At 49.0% G+C, this 20040-nt stretch overlaps 1 protein-coding gene across 2 annotated transcripts in view; it reads left to right on the plus strand.

The window, feature by feature from the left end:
- The window catches only part of TWIST2 (twist family bHLH transcription factor 2), a 62012-nt gene that overhangs the window by 18208 nt on the left and 23764 nt on the right, over positions 1-20040 (plus strand). The window lies entirely within an intron of this gene.

A 20040-nucleotide genomic window follows, 5' to 3' on the forward strand; every position in this document is an offset into this window, starting at 1 on the left:
AGGCTGTTCTTTGCATGGTTAGCCTGGGGTACCTTTCCCAGTCACTGATCTGACTCTGTCGCTTAACCTGTTAATGGAATAGCATGAACGATGCACCCCACACCACGTCTGGTGTTACCCGGGCCCACTGAATGTAGGTTCCTTTACCCCAGTTTCACCTGCTGCCAGTGGGATGGCCAGGCCTGCCAGGCCCCGCCCAGGTTCCCCATGGCACGGGCCCTGCCTGCTCTTCTGTGAGCTGCCTCTGAGCCTTGGGCACCCTCCATGGTGAGCTCCCCAGGCCAGGAGCATGTCTGTCCTTTTAACCCTGTACCCAGCACTTGGAGCAGTTGCCAGTAAGAACGGGGGTGAGGAGGTGAGCAAACCCACATGCTTGTCCTTAAAGCATGGCACCTTCGGCCAGGCACAGTGGCTCACACCTGTAATCCCAGCACTTTGGGAGGCTGAAGCAGGCAGATCACAAGGTCAGGAATTCGAGACCAGCCTGGACAACATGGTGAAACCCCGTCTCTACCAAAAATAGAAAAATTAGCTGGGCATGGTGGTGTGAGTGCCTGTAATCCCAGCTACCTGGGAGGCTGAGGCAGGAGAATTGCTTGAACCTAGGAGGCGGAGGTTGCAGTGAGCTGAGATCGCGCCACTGTACTCCAGCCTGGGTGACAGAGCAAGACTCCACCACAGACAAAAAAAAAAAAAAAAAAAAGCATGGCACCTTCATGTTCCATGGCTTCACGCAGCTCTCCTTTGACTAGAATCTCCCCTATGCCCGACAGGACTGCCTCCAGCGTCCCCTCCTTGGGGAGCCTCTAACCACCCCTCCTGGTGGCATTTGTGGTGACTCCTGAGGCCTCGTACATCCCCTAGTGGCCTGGTAGCTGCGACGATTCGTCTGCCTGTCACCCCGGGAGCACCTTCAGGACTGTGTCCTTGTCATGTATCTGGATGCCTGGCTCAGCCCATGCCCTGCACAAGTGAGGGTCATGGAGGGAGCCTCTGTTTCCCCACCAAGTACACAAAGAAACTACACTGTGTCTGATGCAAACGCATGTTTTCTGTGCATCTGTGATTTACAATTCCCCGGCTGCCTTCCAAGCAGAACGCACCTGGCAGCCTGAGGGTCTTGTGTTTGCCCCAAACAGAGGAGCCAGCCTCATGTTTCGAGGGCCTTTTCCATCCTAGAAGCCAGCAGCTGGAGGGAAGGAGGCTGGCTGTAACATTGGAGGGGCCGCAACCCCCACATTTCTTCTGCAGAAGAAAAAGGGGTAGAGGTGGAGAAAGAGAGGGAGAGGGAGGCAGGGAGGGAGGGGGAAGCCACTGTACATCCTAGCCTGGAGGCATCTCGGGGGAAAGTGATTCATCTGATCTGGGATGGAAGATTATTTTGGGGAGTAAAATGCCCTGCCTCCAACACACACACACACACACACACACACACACACACACACACACACACTCCCCTCAGTAAAATACTCAGTTATCGCCAGGCTTTATGCAGTGGCTCTGGGGGCAGGGGCACAATAAAGAGAAGTCCCAGCCAGCTCCTGGGGCAGTGTGGGCTGAGGAAGAGGCTGGGAGGAGAGAGTTGTGGCTGGGAACCCTTCGATAAACAGGAAAGAATATTTTCCCTTTGGCACAGGCCTGGCATGGAGGAGCTGTCAGCAAGCAGGCGTCTGAAGATTGAGATCACAGAGGGGTGGCCGAGGCTGGGGCACAGGCTGGATGCAAGGCAGATGCCGCATGGAACCCTTAGGTATTGAGTGCCCTGAAACTAGAAACTGAAAAGGCAGTCACATCCTCATCAGAAAGAAATCGATGGTGAGTTAGGAGGCCAGGAGGGAAGCAGCCGTTCCCAGAGCTGAGGGGCATCCCTCGCAGGCGGGAGGGAGAGAAGTGGGAGGCAAAGGCTGGGGATGGCCGGGTGGCCCTGGGACCAGCAGAAGGAGCAGGTGGGCTGAAGAAGGTGTTGGGGCAGAGACTGTGGTCAGCAGAAGGCATGAGAGGGGCCACCCTCCTGCATGGAGTGAGGCTCGGGAAACGTGGAATGAAAGAAAGAAAAAATGAATGCAGTATAATGGAAGTTCCAAGGAAAACTGCGGTTAGGAAGGTGGCTGGCATTCTGGAATTACCTCCCTGACCAGTGTAGTGACCCACAAAGACCGCATCCCTCAGACATCAGCCCCGTGCCCTGGGTTCCCTCTGGGTGCACCTGCCCAGGAGGTCAGGCTTTCTGCACGTGGCTCCCAGGGGCTCTGCTGAGAAGCCCTTAGACATCATCTAGTACAGCCCCTGGGCCCTCTCTAGGGTGCAGATGAGCTGGTGAGCTCCAGGCCTCAAACCCGACCACCCAACTGCCTGGACACCCCCGCCCCCCAACCTGCTCTGGTAAGCATTGGGCTTCTGTCCAGATGACACAGCTAAGCAGGGTTTGGAAGAACAAAAAACAAAACCCAAGTCTGCCCACTTCGGACAGGGGCAGGGTGGAGAGTCTCAGTGGAGGATGGGGGACTGGCTAAGTCAGGCAGACTCAGGGGGCATGGCCAGACGGATCCCAGTCTCCTCCCATTCCACATCCCTACATCATTCTATGGGACCACAGGAAACCAAACTGGCCCTTCTTGAGACAGAGATGGAAGATGCTGTTTCCCACAGTGGACACCAATCAGCCCTGGCTGTGACTGTGTCTGTGGGACAAGCCGTGTTCTGAGGTTGGTGACTCTCTGGGATCACCCGCCGCCACCATGACCGGTGTCCTCTGTTGCTCACATAGTCAGGCATCACTGGCCGGGCTCAGTGTGGTGCCAGCGTAGGCTGATCCACAGGCATGGTAGGGCCGGGACACAAGCCCGCGGCTCAGCAAGGCTGGAGGGAGTGCTGCGTGCCAGCCGGTGCAGGGGCTTGTGTCCATTTGACTCTCAAGATGGTCCAGTGATGGGGGTGGCATCCACCTGCATTCTCTCGCATTTTCTAGAGAAAGGAAGTTCATCTCAGAGGGGTCAGTTGGCATCGGTGTCTGGGCTGTGAGAGACAGTTTCATCCGCACCAGCATCAGGCAGCAGATGGCACGGGTAGGTGTGAGGGCAGCAAATGCTTGGCGGTTTAAGTGGTTTCCTTGCAAAGGACAAGGCTGGGGAGCACGCCACTGAGAGAAAGGCATCGACTCCTGCAAAGCCTGCTTCCGAAGCAAGCAACGTGGACTGGTTTGCACAGAATGGGAAATAGGTCCAAGTGCGGTGAGGAGTACTTTAAAGAAAGGATTTCACAAGCGGTGCTGGCACAGGCCACTGCAGCTTGTTTACTGCCACGGAGATGGAATTTCATACTTTCAAAAGGAACAATCTGGGATCTCTCGATAAAACTTCCAGGGCACAGGCAAGGAAAACAAAAATAGACAAATGGGACTACGTCAAACTTAAAAACTCCTGTATATCGAAGAACACAACAATGAAAAGACAACCTGTGGAATGGGAGAAAATATCAGCAAATTATCCATCTGATAGAAGGGTGCTCTCCAGAAGAGATGCAGGACTCCTACGATTCAACAATAACAATTAAATAGCCTGCAAAAAAGTAGGCAAAGGCCTTAAATAGACATTTCTACAAAGATGATATACAAATAGCCAACAAGCACATGAAAAGATGCTTGACATTGCCACCCATCAGAGAAATGCAGATCCAACCAGAAAGAGGCACCAGCTCACACCTATGAGGTTGCCTTCTCATGCCTGCAATCCCAGCATTCTGGGAGGCTGAGGTGGGAGGATCGCTTGAGGCCAAGAGTTTGAGGGCAGCCTAGGCAACCTAGTGAGATACCATCTCTACAAAAATGAAAATAAAAAAGTAGCAAGGTGTGGTGGCCTATGCCTATAATCCTAGCTACTTGAGAGGCTGAGGCAGGAGAATCACTTGAGTCCAGGAGTTTGAGGTTACAGTGAGCTATGCACCACTGCACTCCAGCCTGGGCAACAGAGTGAGACCCTGTCTCAAAACAAACAAACACAGAAAATAAATGTTGGTGAGGATGTGGAGAAATTGGAACCATTGGGCACTGCTGGTGGGAATGTAAACCAGTGCTACAGAATACAGTATGGAGGGTCCTCAAAAAATAAAATGCAGAACAAACAAAACGTGGTGTGTACACAGACACACAATACACCTCCCACACCCACACCACACCCCACACAACAAACCACACACCCCCCACACACCACACACCCACACCACACACACACCCCACACCCCACACACACATCACACACACACCCCACACCCCCACACACCACACACACACCCCACACCCCACACACACATCACACACACACCCCACACCCCACACACATCACACACACACCCCACACCCCACACACACATCACACACCCCACACACCACACACCCCACACACACCACACCCCACACACACACCCCACACCCCACACACACATCACACACCCCACACACCACACACCCCACACACACCACACCCCACACACACACACCCCACACTCCCCACACACACCACACACCCCACACACACATACCCCACACTCCCCACACACATCACACACCCCACACACCACACCCCACACACCCCACACATACCCCCCACACCCCACACACACACCCCAAACTCCCCACACACACCACACACCCACACCACACACCCCACACCCAACAAACACACCACGTACCACACACAAACCACATACCTCACACACACACCACACACCCCACACACCACACACACACCACACACACACCTTACCCCACACACACCACACACACCACATACACACCACATCCTACCCACACACACCACACATCCCACACACCACACACACACCACACCCCACACATACCCCCCACACCCCACACACACATCCCCCCACACACCACACACACACCCCACTCCGACACACACCACACACACACCACACCCCTCACACACATCACACCCGCCACACACCACACACACAAGCACACCCCACACACACACCATCACCCCCGCCCCACACACACGCACACACACACCCACACGATGGAACGTCATTCTGCCTTTAAAAAGGAAGGCTGCCCCGACAGGGACCATAGCATGGACGAACCCTGAGGACACGGTGCTGAGTGAAATAAGCTGGTCACAGACAAACACTGTATGTCTCCACTTACACGAGGAACCTCGTGCAGTCAGATTCATAGAGACAGAAGGCAGAACGGTGGGTGCCAGGGGCCGAGGGGAGGAGTGGGCAGTGTGTGTTTAGTGTGGACAGAGTCTCAGTCTGAGAGGAGAAAAAGAATTCTGGAGATGATGGTGGTTAAGGTCGCACAGCAGCGTGAATGTCCTTAATGCCACAGAACTCTGCGCTTCAAAACGTTAAGACGGTAAATTTTATGTCATGTGTATTTTACCACGATTAAATTATTTCCGGGGATGTTTCTGCCACATTAACTGGAAGGCAGGTGACTCCTGGGCCAGAGGGGTCCCACGGTGGGTCCTGCCTGCCCCCATGCTCTCTACCCCCCAGCAGTCCCTGGCCAAGGGTCCTGGGCCACTTGATGCCCTCAGACTTGTTGCTCATTTAACCCTTAACCCAAGGGGGTGGTGTTCCAGGGTGAGATTTGGGCTGGACACTGGACTGGGCTGTAGGCCAGGACGAGGGCCAGGCCAATGTAGGGGGATTGCGAGGCCAGAGGAGTGGTCTCAGGTGCACCACCCCGTGCACGTCAGGGCTTCCAGCACATTCTACTTGGAAGTGATGCTTACAGATTCTCAAGAAGATTGTATCCAAACCCTTGTAAAATTTGGGTCCTGTTGAGTGTCTTTTTGTTTATCTGCATTTAGATCTAGTAACATTTTGGCCAACCCTGTGCAGGGAAGGGCGATGCTCTTTCTTTTCCAAGAATTGGGGTTAATCGTCCATGAATTTGATACAAATGTGAGTCTTCAAGGTCATTCAGACAAAAGCTTTCAGACATTTTTGAAGCTGTGAGTTATTAAATAGGTAGCATCTACCCATGGGGGGAAGTAAGACACAGGCCTAGCCAGGGAGCAGGCACAGGTGCCACTAAACCTCTGGCACCAGGACGATTTACTGGACAGGTGACCAGTGTTGTTCCCATTCTGCAGATGGAAAGTCCGGAGGTCATGGGCATACAGCCTAGAGGCACACGCTCCGCAGATGGTTTTGCGGAGCTGGTATCATGTGGGGCAGCTGCAGGGTCCTTCGTGTTGCCCTCACATTTACTGAGCCCTGGCTCTTTGCAGTCCTTCTGCTGGGTGCTGGAGACATAAGAATGACTAGAATCTGTCTCTCCTGTGGAGGACTCACCATCCACGTCCAGCCAAGGAGACAAATCTACTGACAGCCATTCATAACACTGCATGTGGCTGTTGTACAACAACGGTTAGCAAACAAAGAAAACAAGGATGCCTTCTCCTGGACACAGCAGGGAGGCCAGACCAAGGGGTGGCACTTTGGTGGATCTGTCATGCAATCAACAAATGCTTGTTGAGAGCCTTCCACGTGCTGGGCTCCACATTAGAGACCAGGATATGGCGGGGAAGAAGTCAAGACAGTTCCTGTCACCATGAAGCTTGCCATGGGAGGGGAGGGGAGGGGAGGGCAGGCAGGAAGCACACAAGACAGCAGATGTGGGCTTGCTGACCACGGGTGCTGAGAAGGAAGCAAGAGGATGGGGAAGGACGTCTGAAGAAATGATGCTTGAGCAGAGAATGAATGGAGTGAAGGGTCCTGCCCAGGTTGAGGATTAGGTGCGCAGAGCCTGGGGTATGCTCTAGGGGTTGGGAGTGGGCAGGGGGATGGCTTCGTAGTAGACGGGAGCGGCAGAGATGTGCACGCATGAGCACGCACAAGAGCTACCGGGTCCTGCTGAGTGAGATGTTCTCAGGAAGGTGCACACCGTGCACAAGGAATACACAACAGGCAGGTGGGTCCGAGCGCCCCTCCCTGCACCCAATGCCTGGTGCTAGGGGAGGACAGAAGCAAAGCTGGGCTGAGAGTCATGCTGGTCTTGGAAAGGCTTGATGAGTGGGCCTGAGGGTACGTTCCAGAACATCTCGTTATCAGAAACCAAATAATAAAAAGCCTTTGTTCATGTCTCATTCAGGAGAAGCTGGAGGCCTGTGATTCTTCTCCTTTACTGTCTCTGCCTCCAAATCCAGACTGGGAATGGGAACGTCATTGTGCATCAGCTTGAAACTGGGTTGGTGGCCTGCTCTAAACTTGCTGATCCATGTTCCATCAAGGAAAAAACTCACTTGCAGCTCTGTACCTCTCTGAGATGGGGTTCATGTGTTAGAGGAGTTAGCAGCCTGTTTGGAAGACAAGGGGCCTGAGCTGCATCCCAGGCAGGATGCTGATGAAGGGGATGGGGATTATCTTTTTCAATGATGAGGGATGGGATCCCATGTGCAAAGAGAACCACACCCTCCTGAGAATTTGGGGACCAGGGCTGGTGACTCAGGGAAGTGCAGCCACCACTGTTCAAGGGAAACACAACTTGGGAACATGGCTGCCCAGATGCTTTTATTCAATCCTCATGCTTTACAGCATCCAGGACATGAAAATCTAATTTGTTTGAAAACTTAACTTTCCTGCTGTGGGTATCTTAATTTCACGTGCAGTATTTCTCTTTAGTTCCATGTTATTGGGTCTTAAAATGTCCAATTTAGTTACTTAAGGCTCTTCTTTTGCAAAAGAACAGAAAGAAAAATGTTAAGGATGCAGGCCCAGGAGACGTTGTGTTATCCCAGGACGTCTACAATAAAAAAGCGAGCTTTCGAAATGATGTGTGTCCTCGTTGGACGACTCTCTCCCTGGTGAATGCCAGTCTGCACCAGCCCCACCTCCTGGCCACTAAATATCTTTAATACCACATAGTACATATATTCATTCACCAGACATAGCACATTGAAAAGGCCCGGAGGAGTTTCTCTAAAGATGCAAATCTTGGTACTTTGCTTGTTTCTTGGAGAATCTACAGAGGCTCTCTGCCTTGGATGCTTACCCAGGATTCAGGTAGAAGAGCTGCCTGCCCTGGGCTCCCCACAGCACCTGGGTGTGCACCTGTGATTCAGGTAGGAGAGGGGCCTGGGCTCCCCACAGCACCTGGGTGCACACCTGTGATTCAGGTAGGAGAGGTGCCTGGGCTCCCCAGGGTACCTGATTTGCCCTTCAGGTGCAAGTGAGTTCTCAGGGGTGAGATTCTATGTTTTGGTGCCTCCCTCTCTGCCACACTGGCCCCTTCCTTGTGGAACATGTGTCTTCTTCCAGGCTCTGTTGATGACTTCATATAGAGTGCACAAAGGAACAAAAACAATGAAGTTGACCAAGGAGGAAGCTGGCTGGAGGGTTTGGAAGGACAGCAGAGCAGGCACAGCTGGAAGGATTTATTTTTCTCTTGCTACCAGAAGACTCAGGACACAATGCAGAAAATATGAAATACATTCATTCATGGGCTTTCCCATCTCTTAAATGGTTTGACCCAACTGGGCAAGCCCTGGCTGAAGAGATTGGACATCTGGAGTCCATCACTGTCTGAGGCCACGGTGGACCCAGCTCTTTTCTTTTCTCTGGGGTGAGATATGGTGGACACTCAGCCCTTTAAGGAGCCCTGACCACAGATGAGACAGAAGGTGCAGCTGTGGGTCTTCTCCAAGAAGAAGACGGCCTCTTCCGCGACTCCAACAGCAGCACCCGCTGGGTCAGACTTGTCACTGAGCGTCCAGCAGCTTCCTCTCTGGCGGAAAATGGATTCAGCCAAAAGATCAAAGACGAGGAAATTTAGAAGTCCATGTGATGCTGGCCAAGCATCCCAGTAAAGGGTATATCCTCTGTGGCTTTGTTTTTCACGTTACTGGCATTGGTTTGCTTTGTTGGGAAGCTATGCAGGGTTGCACATCACCTTGTAACAGAGGTTGGCTTCCAGGGGGCTGGACGTTTATGAACAGATGGGAGCCAGGAAAGTGCCGTGAACTTCAGCTCCCTGACCGGGGTCACGGGAATGCCATAAATCAGGCCAGACAAATTCCCATGATGTCGGTCACTCGGCCGAGTTTCTGGGGGTCATGAGTCTCTTCGCATTCTCCCCTGTCCCCAAGTTCCAAAAAAACAAATAAATAGATGGAAAGGTTACCTCACAGATCCTTGGCAAAGACCCCTGGAATAGCACAGCTTTGTCCCGAGTGAAAGTTTACTTCAGAAAATTCTGATGCAATGGAGAAAAAATAAATCGGGTGAGGGAGCCTGTGGCTTGTGGGGCTCTGCTATCCAGCAGGGCTGGAGCAGGCGCCAGGGTGCAGGGAGGGTGGGGGGCCCCAAGGCCCTGGCCAGGGTTCACATCCTCATCCCACTAGCTGTGGACGTGGGGGACCCTGGTAGAAAGGAAATCTGTCCAGTGAGCTGTGCTTGTCAGAAATCCTCCCGGTGCACCAGTCACTGCCCTCTTGGGTGGGTGTGGGTGGAGGGCGGATGGCCACATGGCCACTTGGGAAGTTCGGGAACGGCTGAACCTTACTAGAGTGAAATCAAGTCAGGCACCCAGGCGGCCTCTGCAGCGGGCACTAGGGGACTCTCAGCAGCTCAGAACTGTCCTTACTCCTAAGGAGTTTGAAATTAGGAAGCATAAAACTTAGGGGGAAAAAATGACTACAAAGTGTCTCCTGAACTGGCCCCACAACGGACTGCAGGCTCCAAGTGCTCCCTGTCTGGGTAAACGCCTTCTGCTTTCTAGGACTGCCCCCTCAGTTATTAAGCCCACTGCTGTGTCAGGCCAAGGGTGCAGTGATGGCAGAGACAAAGTCCTGCCTTTGGGGACAGTCCCCAACACGGCAGCAGCTAGATTAGAAAAAATAAAGATGAGAAAGCCTCTCAGAGCATCTGTCATGGTATCTGCCAAAACCTGTCAGGGATAGGAGAAACTCTCTCTCAGTAGGAGCTTAGATTAAATTCTAGGTAAAATATAAGAAAAGTACACTCAGCGATATGCCAAAAGAATAGGGCACTGTGAAGAAGGTGGATTTATTTGTGGAATATCAGGGCATTCAGATGCCTTTGCCAGGTTTCTGACACGCTTTGGCAATATGTGTCAAAAGCATTGATTGCTCAGATCCTTGGATTCATTTATGCAATGAGGCACATCTATAGTCAAAAAAGGGAAATAAAGGGAATCTATTCAAGAGATACTAAAATGCATCTGAGAAAAATTTAACATATTTCTGTTATTAAAACCTCCCTGTCTGATGTTTAAAATCTCAATAAGCTATCATAAAGAGATTCTTCCTTACCTTCAGCAGATCACCTGAGGTCAGGAGTTCGAGACTAGCCTGGCCAACATGCTGAGACCCTGTCTCTACTAAAAATACAAAAGATTAGCTGGGCGTGGTGGCGTTCACCTGTGGTCCCAGCTACTCAGGAGGCTGACGCAGGAGAATTGCTTGAGCCCAGGAGGTGGAGGTTGCAGTGAGCTGAGATCGTGCCACTGCACTCCAGCCTGGGAGACAGAGCAAGACTCCATCCCAAAACAACAACAACAAAAAGCCTGTGTAGCACTCAAGTCTTTTGTATAAAAGTCAGCAGGTCTCTCGCCAGTATACTGTTTTGTAACATTTGTCTCAAACTTTAAAAAATGATTCTATATGGATCACGAAAAAGACATAGACATAGGGCTGTTGGCAGGCAGAAGATAAAAATATTAACATTTGTAGACGATACCATTGTTTACTAAGAACCTTGCTGTCTACCCCATATCAAAAAAAGAAATCATTTGAAAATCTTTAGAAGAAATGAAACAATTTAGACTGAAGGCAATTGCTAAGTGAAGATAATTTTTCACAAGCACTCTCACACACACTAGCGATAAGCAATTCAATCACATAATGAAACAAAAAGATGTCATTCACACAAACAAAAATATTTATGCTTATGAGATACCTTATATACGTTTGGTGAGAAATATGGAGGACTTTTATGAAGAAAAATATCTTAGCTAGAGAGTCCAATAGAATATTTTTTGAATGAGGAGTTCCATTTATTAGGACTCTGTTTGGAAATACATATTACTGTGAACATATCATTTCTTTTACAATTTAATTTATATATTTAATGAAATGTTTAATTCAATAAAATTATTCTCAGGTGCACCTGGAAGACTAAGAGAGCAAACACGTCCAAGAAACTTATGAGAAAGAAAAGTGAGGAGAGAGGTTTTGCACTGCCAGGGACTGTAATCCAGAACTTTAATATTCAAATTACTGGGTGCACTGGGGGCCAGGCAGAAAACGCAATGAAATGGAACTGTGGAGAGCTCAGGGCAACCCTGATGCTTGTCCTATTCAGGTACAGGGTAAAGGAGACAATAGCCACGAAGAGGGTGGATTATGCAGAGCATAATTCCAAAAAGGAATTACGTGGAGACTGGTTTTGTGCAGGTCTACCCAAGAACAGCCCAGGAGCTTGTTAAAGGCTGATGTTCTCTATTAGCTGGTAAACAGCTCTCATGGTGCCCTCTCCCCTGCTGTACCCCTCCCTGTCCATGCACCAGCAATTCAATAGTTAACCCCTGGATCCCTGTGCCACCAGTGGGGGCCTAGGACATCAGCCACCCCAAAGCTCACTTATCCGGGTCTGGCTTGCAGGCAGGCCCACTCTTGCCTTTTATAGTTATTGTGACACTTTACTTTTTCTTAGAATTTTCTAATCCAGAGTTAAATGGCCACCAGAGAGTATAAACACCAGAGCATGATGAGAAAAAGAAGATGTCAGCTCCTCACCCTAGCGCAGTGGGGCCTCCAGAGCTTATTAAGGCCATGGGAATCTGCAGACCCAGTCAGCATCCCAGGTCCTGGTGATTGTCAGAGGCCAGGCTGTGGGGACATGGGTCACCTCTCACCACTTGCTGTAGGGCTCTGGCATGGTGCAGGTAGCAGCCCCTGTTGATTTTTTTCCCCAGTGAAGTTGTGCTCCTCATTTTAACCTGGAGTTTATTCCTCCAGGAGGTAAAGCAGAACACAAACCTTTCTCTGAGAACAATAGCAACGCACAGATTTAATTCTGAAACAGGGGCTCTAATAACCGTCTGTGACCATGGGGGCAAATGGAGTGGAGAAGAGAGGAGGCTGTCCCAGCAGTGGGGGGTCTGTGCTCTCAGCTGGAAACTCAGTGTGTTCTCTCTTTACAGACCTCCACCTTCAGGAGCTGACTTTCCTCTAATGTTTCTTTAAATGCTAATGTTGGCACCTGCGGTAAGAACTCGGATAATTACACACACCAAGTGAAGGCATGTAACTGTGCAGAAGGGCTCAAACACCCAAGGATGAAAAGTGAGACCATCGTTTTAAAAAATTCTAATTGTATAATATCACATCGCATGTATGCTTTATACAGAGAAGAATCCAGCAAGCACAAAAGGCAAGCTGACTGAGGTTGTCTTGGCCGTCCTGGGTGGACACACAGCCTTCCTGGCTCTGTCCCCTCTGAGACTGTGAGCCCCTCCTGGTGGGGCTCTGACCTTGCCTTACCTAGACCCATGTGTCTTAGAGAGGCTTCGAGTCAGTACCTTCTTGATGAGACCAACAATCAGGGCTCTGCTGGGCTGAGTGGGGGTGGGGGTAGAACATCAGAAGTGGATGACCTCTTGAAAAGGTGACAGTCCCTCCCTATCAGCCCACAACTGTTCTGGCTTCCTCTTGTTCTCCAGTCGTGATTATTAATAGTGCCCCTTTCATTCCCAAAGCATCTCATTCTACATGTTGGGTCATGTGGTTATCCTGTCCAGCAAATGCACACCTCCCTCCAGCTGGGACTACCTGGCCACTAGGCCACACTCACCACTCCTTAGGGTCACTCGTGGAGTCTCCTAAAATGCCCCTTCCTTGCTCTGCCCCACTACCCGCCCCCCATTCTGACATGCCCAGCTAGGAAGGCATGCACTGCAAATCACTCACCCAGAAACCAGAGATCTAGTGTCAAGTTAGTGGTTAGCAGGATCCCCTGGCCATCCTGGATCAAGCACCAGCTATTGAGTTGTGGACATGGACAGCCCTGCCAGACCTTGCCCCATGCAGGCAGTACCTATGGGAAGTTCCCTGGACCTGCAGAAGGGCATGATTGGCTGTCCTATTGTGGTGTGGTCAGGGAGGGCTTCCTAGAGGAGGCAGCACTGACCAGCACTCAGAGGTGCAGAGAGCATTCTGCACAGAGGGAGAGGCAGAGACAGTTTATGTGGAGGACCTGCTATGACTGCCAGCTAGGGCATGGTTCAAAACCCAGGAGGAATGAATTCCCTATGGAGAGTGCTTGCCCTGCAGGCAGAGAGAGGCCTCCACAGGGCACTGGGCTGCCAACATTGTAGGGCATTATTTAGTGTGAGTGTTAGTGTTAGTATTAGTGTTGGTGTTAGTTTTGATATTCGTGTTAGTATTTATTTGTATTCATGTTAGTGTTAGTATTAGTATTAGTATTTATTAGTATTAGTGTTAGTATTAGTATTAGTGTTAGTGTTACTATTTATTAGTGTTAGTACTAGTGTTAGTGTTAGTATTTATTGGTATTAGTGTTAGTGTTAGTATTTATTGGTATTGGTGTTACTGTTAGTATTAGTGTTACTGTTAGTATTTATTAGTATTAGTGTTAGTATTTATTGGTATTAGTTTAGTATTAGTATTTATTAGTATTAGTGTTACTGTTAGTGTGTCAGTATTTATTAGTATTAGTGTTAGTGTCAGCATTAGTGTTAGTATTTATTAGTGTTAGCATTAGTATTAATGTTAGTTTAGTATTTATTAATATTAGTGTATGTGTTGGTAATATTTATTAGCATTAGTGTCAGTGCTAGTATTAGTGTTAGTGTTAGTATTTGTTAGTATTAGTTACTATTTATTAGTGTCACTGTTAGTGTTAGTGTTAGTGTCAGTATTTATTAGTATTAGTGTTAGTGTATTAGTATTAGTGTTAGTGTTAGTATTTATTGGTATTAGTGTTAGTGTTAGTATTTATTGGTATTGGTGTTACTGTTAGTATTAGTGTTAGTGTTAGTATTTATTAGTATTAGTGTTAGTATTTATTGGTATTAGTTTAGTATTAGTATTTATTAGTATTAGTGTTACTGTTAGTGTGTCAGTATTTATTAGTATTAGTGTTAGTGTCAGCATTAGTGTTAGTATTTATTAGTGTTAGCATTAGTATTAATGTTAGTTTAGTATTTATTAATATTAGTATTAGTGTTGGTAATATTTATTAGCATTAGTGTCAGTGTTAGTACTAGTGTTAGTGTTAGTATTTGTTAGTATTAGTTACTATTTATTAGTGTCACTGTTAGTATTAGTGTTAGTGTCAGTATTTATTAGTATTAGTGTTAGTGTTAGTGTCAGTATCTATTAGTATTAGTGTTAGTATTTATTAGTGTTAGTATTTATTAGTGTTAGCATTAGTATTAATGTTAGTGTTACTATTTATTAGTATTAGTGTTAGTGGTGTTAATATTAGCATTAGTGTCAGTGTTAGTATTAGTGTTAATGTTAGTATTTATTAGTATTAGTTACTATTTATTAGTGTCAGTGTTAGTGTTATTATTAGTGTTAGTATTAGTATTTATTAGTATTAGTGTTAGTGGTGTTAATATTAGCATTAGTGTCAGTGTTAGTATTAGTGTTAATGTTAGTATTTATTATTATTAGTTACTATTTATTAGTGTCAGTGTTAGTGTTATTATTAGTGTTAGTGTTAGTATTTGTTAGTATTAGTGTTAGTGTCAGTATTTATTAGTGTTACTGTTAGTGTTAGTGTCAGTATCTATTAGTATTAGTGTTAGTGTCAGTATTAGTGTTAGTATTTATTAGTGTTAGTATTTATTAGTGTTAGCATTAGTATTAATGTTAGTGTTACTATTTATTAGTATTAGTGTTAGTGGTGTTAATATTAGCATTAGTGTCAGTGTTAGTATTAGTGTTAATGTTAGTATTTATTAGTATTAGTTATTATTTATTCGTGTCAGTGTTATTGTTAGTATTAGTGTTAGTATTTATTAGTATTAGTGTTAGTGTATTAGTATCTATTAGTGTTAGTATTAATGTTGGTGTTAGTATTTGTTAGTGTTGGTATTAGTGTTGGTGTTAGTATTTGTTAGTGTTAGTGTTAGAATTTATTAGTATTAGTGTCAGCATTAGTATTAGTATTAGTGTTAGTATTTATTAGCATTAGTTAGTATTTATTAGCATTGGTGTTAGTATTAGTGCCAGCATTAGTTCTGGCTGGGCTGGGCTGGTGTCCTGGGTCTGAGCTGTCTGCATCCCCATCTCGGCCCCTCTTGAGCGTCTCTCACATCTGCAGTCCTGCACAGCCCAAGTCCCAGTGGGAATGCTGCATCTATAAATCCCTACATAAGGAAATGTTATCCAGAGGAGCCACTTGGCCTTCAGATGGGAAACGTTGGACATGACAAGGGCTTTAGGGAGGAGAAGGTGCCACCTGCTGTGTGCCTGGGTTTTCCATCCAAGAGAGCCCGTGGGCATCACAGCCACTCCATGAAGGGACTGCCTGGTTTTTCTCTTCCTGTCTCTCTCTCCATCTGTCTCTCTTCCTCTGTCTGTCTGTGTCTCTCTGTGTGTCTGTCTCTGTGTCCCTGTCTGTCTGCCTGACTCTGTCTCTCTCTCTCTGTCTGTCTGTGTCTCTGTGTCTCTCTGTGGTCTTGTTTAGGGGCACTTGGCAAGTCAGATTTAACCCTGGGCCTCTGGCTCCCAGGTCTCTGTTCACACGCCAAGTCCCACTCGCCTCCTCTTCTCTGGGAGGCTCTTTTCCCTCCTCTCCCAGCAGCAGCCCAGGTCCCCTGAGCCTGAGGGTCTGCTATCTGCATAGTGCACTGTCCTGTGCTTCCCGAGAGCGTGGGAGTCCCCAGCCTCTTTCCAGCCCATCCAGTGCCTACCTGTGTTAACTGGACCCAAAACCTCTGAGGCCATTCTGTAGGGTGGTGGCTGGAAAAGAGATCAGCACTTTTTTCCACTTTTAGACTGCAGCCTGGACAGAAATGCAAACGCCTTGTGTCCTGTGCTGTGCCAGGGTGCCCTGCCTTACAAAACAGACAGCTCTGGAGAAGCATGTGTAAATTTAATTTGGGGTAACATTGACTCATGTTAGGATCATTTGAGCCTCTTCACCTTGACGCCAATTGGCCTCCGAGGCAGCACCGACTCACACTCCAGCTTAGCTTGCCTTGGTGCCCTGCCTTCCAGACCAGGAGTTAATGATCTGTAAAAACACTTAAATTCATGGGGAAAACTCCTTCTTGAAAGGAGCAAATGTGTTTGTAACTTACATATTCCTTTTGTCCCATGATGAGGGAACTTCCTGGGAGGCTATCTGCTTGAAGTCCTGGGAACTGATATCTCGATTTTAAAAGTCCTCCACGATCAAATCTTCTTTTAACAAAGTCAAAGGATGCTTTCTGGGTTGCTCTGCTGGAAGCTGGGGCAGGTGACCATGGTCCAGGAGTGGCCCCTCGGATGGATGCGGGTCAGGGAGGTGTGGTCCAGGGTGCAGATATCTGAGTCCTTCCTGATTTGAGGGCAGCTCTTGACATCGTTCCTTCCAGTTTGGGGGTGAGATGGACATGAACATTTCTTCTGTGATTCCTTCTCCTCTAGGTTCCTTTTTTCTGTGAATTCTTCTAGAAACCTGAGCAGGGCCTTTGCGTTTCTGAACCTCCATTTTCTGCTTTTTTATTTACTTGGGTAGTGCTCGAAGTTCCTTGGAGGACAGCCGCGGTGTTTATGTGACTCTTGTTTTATTACCGGGATTGGGCTGGTGACGGTTCCTCCTCCCAGGCAGTCGCCCCTCGTGGACTGTTTATCCTTGTGGAGACGTGCGGGATCCACGAACACCGTGGGAGCCAGCCAGGGCCCCACAGGGCTGCAGATGGGCTCCGTTCACCACATTGCTCATTTTAAAAATTCTCTGCTGATTTAAAATCCACTCAGCTTGCCGCTGTAGCTGGTGGTCTCTGAGGAGCTGAGCTGGCTCGCTTGACATTAAACAGGAAAAATAAGGAGAGAAAAAACAGAAAGTGAGGAGAGAAGGGACGGGAGACGCCAGAGCTGCAGAGCAAGGCAGAGATGGCCCAAGCCTAGCCTTATCACTCCCTACCCTTTAATTCCAATAGAAGGAGAAGGATGGGGATTTTGAAGACAGATCAGGGAAAACATTTAGCATTTGAGCAGAAGAATTTTCTAGAAGCGTGGCCAGGAAGGGGCTCTGAGCACACGGAGGGAGTTGAGTTAGAAGAATTCCCAGCTCCAAGGATCCTGAGAGGACCCTGGGGAAGACCATGTTGATTCCGTGCCTTGCAGAGAGGGAGGCGGTTTTCAGGAATGAAAAGCTGACAGGGTTATGTTGTTGCTGGTTTCCCAGCTGTAAGATGCACATAACTGTGGCTTTTCTCTCCTTCTGCATCTGCAAGGCTTCGGTAATTGATGGCCGATCAGAGTCACCGGGCGAAGCCAGAGCCGTGAGCAGCGCTGTGGTTTCCGTCCTTCCCTCTCCTCTGCATTAAATGTGATTGGCCTTTCCCCTGGGGTTAATCTGAATTCCCCTAGGGTTAATCCAAATTCCCCTAGGGTTAATCCGAATTCTTCCAGCCTTCCTCCCTTCGGAAATCTGTGCTCAAAGTTCAGCCCGTCCACAGAAGTCACCGCGAGCGCCCACCCAGCTGAACATCTTCTGGGAAACAACGGGGCTGGCACTTACAAGCCAGTTCTTTAAGATGGGGTCGTTGGCTGCCGATCATGCCTGGGCTGAAGTGCCAGTGGGCTGCCAAGTCTGCCTCAGGGATCCCAAGGCTCCTGGGCCTGGGATTGCAAGACTCTGAGTCAGGGCTCCCCACCTTCACCTGGAGAAGTGAGGTCCCAGTGAGGCCAAGACCAGGCCAAGGTCCCCAGACAGCAAGTGGTACAGGTGAGGCCGGAGGGCCGCTTCCCATGCTAGTGACCTCATGCCACAGGTGTGTTCTGAATCTGGGGCTCTTCTCTGTGTAGGGCTTCTCCCCCTCCCCTGCCTGGCCATGCCATAGGTGTCCAGGTTTAAGCCCCAGAACAAGATTCTAGGCATGGTCTGATTCACGGGCACATTCAAGGGTGTGGTTGCCGCCCACAGTCCACCAGACTGGGCTGGCGAGGTGAGAACGGCACCTTCACACCTGCCAGGGAGCTGGTGCAGGCAGCAGAGGTGAGGCCCATGGAACATAGCTCTATCATGGAGAAGGGCTCAGATGAAGCGTCCAGCTGCTGCTGTCCCATGGTCCAGCAGACCCAGCCCCCAGTGCCGGCAAAAATGTACCTCGCAGGCCTCCCCCAGGTCAGGAGCACAGGGAGCCTTCCGGAAGCATGGCCAGGAAGTGCCTGCTCCCTGGGGCTGGCTCACTGCTGCCAGAGGAAGATTCCAGGGCTGAGCTGCGCACACCCAGTTGACTCTTCCCAAACCCACCAGTCCGCAGGTCACTCCAGCTCCCCTGAGTGGTGTGGGTAAGGGGCAGAAGAGGCCAGGGCATCAGTGGAGCATCCCCCCATGGAAGAGAATGTCCACGTGCTCGTGGAGGCACGTTTCTCCTGAGAAGCCTGGAGCGGGTGGGGGTCAGCCCTGGTCTGTTAGGAGCTTCTTCACCTTCTCATGCCTCTCAGTCCTCAGTGCCCTCCCAGATTGTGCAGATGTGGGCAGGCTGCACCACTGCAAGCATGAGGTGCCCCCTCCCTCTCAGGGTCCCCATGGCCGGGTGTTCCGAGCAGAACCCTGATTCCTGCCCTGCCTCGTTTGCAGGGTGGAGGTCCTGGTTCCCCTGGATGGTAGTCAGTCTTCCCTCTGTCCTCCCTCAGTGCCACACAGTACCTGGCCAAAGCCGTCATACTGCCTGACTCAGCTTGCTTTATTTAGTCCAGGCAAAGTGATGGAAAATGAAAAACTGGCCTTCTGTGGCTTTACAGTGCACATTTGACCAAGGGAAGAATCAGCCCAGAAACGTACATTGATGAGTCTGCTGTTTCTTGCTGGCTATCTACTGTCCTTGACGTCTACTGCATCAGCCATGGCACACAGGAGATGTCTGGTCCTGCACCTTACCAGTGTCTTGTGGGTGTTTGGTGCCTGTTAGCAGAGCAGGAGAGATTCCAAGTGCCATTGAAAGTGATGGTACAAATTCACCATCAGGAGCCCCAAGAGTCCTGCAAGCCACATTATAAATGCTTTGGCTAGCCCTGGGGAGATGAAGGGAGTATTACTGGGAGGCTTATCAGGATCACATCTTAAAGAGAACCAGTGGGTTTTATACATTTTAAAGTATATTTGTAATCTTGGTTTTAAAATCACATTACTGGCCAGGCGTGGTGGCTCACACCTGTAATCCTAGCACTTTGAGATGTTTGGGGCCTGGGGCTCACCAGCTCCAGTCTGCACCCCCAGAGAAGGCCCAGAGGCTGTACTGAGGCCTGGACAACATGGTGAAAACCTGTCTGTACTAAAAATACAAAAATTAGCTGGGCGTGGTGGCAGACACCTGTAATCCCAGCTACTCAGGAGACCAAGGCAGGAGAATCTCTTGACCCTGGGAGGCGGAGGTTGCAGTGAGCCGAGATTGCGCCACTGCACTCCAGCCTGGGTGACAGAGTGAGACTCCCTCTCAAAAAAAAAAAAAAAAAAAATCACATTACTGATGATTTTCTCACTAGGATATAAAATGCACCGTGAACTTTGTTCCACAAACAGCAGAACGGCTCTCACGATGCCTGCCTGACCCTCTACTGGGCTCTGAGTCCCAGGCTGCAGGGAAAGGTCATTATCTTCTGAAGCACCAAAAACCCCAGGGCAGAGCTCTTCTTAGCATTAATTATGTTTTCTACTCAACAGTTCAAATACCCGCAACCGAGGGTAGACTATTTGGGGAAAAAGTGGTTTCTTTCTGCATCCTTTTGTTTTGCTAAAAGTTTCATTTATGAAACTTCTCTGGTCCCTCGTATGAGGGAGAATTCGAATTTCCTCTCAGAAGATGCC

The sequence above is a fragment of the Symphalangus syndactylus genome, chromosome 8 (genome assembly GCF_028878055.3).
Source record: "Symphalangus syndactylus isolate Jambi chromosome 8, NHGRI_mSymSyn1-v2.1_pri, whole genome shotgun sequence".
Taxonomy (NCBI): Eukaryota; Metazoa; Chordata; class Mammalia; order Primates; family Hylobatidae; genus Symphalangus; species Symphalangus syndactylus.